Genomic DNA, 1,515 nt, shown 5'->3' with positions numbered 1-1,515 from the left:
TGTTTACTCCTGGTGACAGTTCACATTGCTAAGGTACCAGATGAGGCAATTGAATGATTGATAGACTAAATCCCAGCCTAAGCCATCTGAAATGGCATTTTTCCCAAGAATATTAGAATTACACATGGACCACATTGGTAGCTCCATTGGTAGTGTAGTCTGGTACAGAGAGTGAGAGGGTAGACGATAAAGGGTAGGGAAGAGGTAATGCTGAAGGATGCTGACTTGGATAGAGTCAATAAGTGATTAAGAGAGGACTCATGGCCTAGGTGTGCGACTTCCGTTGAAATGAGAGTGTACCTATAAGTGACTCTCAGCAATAAGTGAATCACACATTTTATTTTGTAGGGAATCGAACATTGTACCTATAAGTGACTCTCAGCAATAAATGATATGAGATAATAAAATATGAAAAGAGAGTAGATGTAAATATGATGAGTGTATATTAGAAAATAAAAGAATTAATTGTGAAAAATATTAAAAGAAATAGATAAGTATATATCGCTTAATAAAATAAATTTGACATCTATACAAATTTTTATTTTAATATTGGATAATTATAATTATATTTAACGGTTCGCATTTACTTTCAAATGTCAGAAACAGAAGACGTAATAATAATAAAGAAAAAAACCTTTCAACAGTTATAAAAAATGGCATGCAAAAATTCAGTTTCTGCAATTCTATTTAAAACTTATGTATTTATCTCTTTCATTTCAGTTTCCAACTATTTCATACATATATATATTTAAATTAATATCATCTACCATGATATACTAAATATAAAATAATACTTTAGAGTTTCACAGAAGAGAAAAAGTGATACTCTTGAGTTTAAGAGATTTCTACCAGTCACTTGAAAAATCTGGAAAACTAACAACATACAGGAAATGATCTAAAGTTATTATAAATAAAACAGCATACTAAATTATACTTACTGCAAAACATATTTGTATATAAAATATCCAACAAAAAAACTAACAAACCAAAATCAAAACAAAATCCAAAATACATATTCAGCTAACTACCGCACGTAGCGCGAATCAATTGCTAGTTACCATGTAAAATGGATTTTGAACAAACCTAATTACTTTATTAATTAACTTGCGCTACTCCCTTCTAAGGGCCTTTGTTAGGGGAACACTTTTGGGTGTTCTTAGAGTAAAAATATTATGAAAATAATTTAAGATCATTAGTTTAGATCTTTTATTAAGAAGTTTGTTATTGGGAGAACATGTTTAAGATCATAAGATTTAATAATATAATAATCTTAAACATATTACATTTATAAAAACTTTTAAAATAACATTTAAATTGCAAACTTATAAAACTTTTACTAAAATTCAAAATACAATACCAAAATTTTGTGAAACAAAAAAAACATTAAAGATAAAAAAAAAAAAAAAAAACATTACTTAATTAAAGCACACAAACATTTTATTTAATTAATACATAGTTTAATGTCCAAATTTATTCCATATATTCTCAATCAAATCCTCTTTTAATTTGTGAAAA

The sequence above is a fragment of the Camelina sativa genome, chromosome 15, assembly GCF_000633955.1.
Source record: "Camelina sativa cultivar DH55 chromosome 15, Cs, whole genome shotgun sequence".
NCBI lineage: Eukaryota > Viridiplantae > Streptophyta > Magnoliopsida > Brassicales > Brassicaceae > Camelina > Camelina sativa.
Note: the sequence above shows the minus strand (reverse complement) of the source record.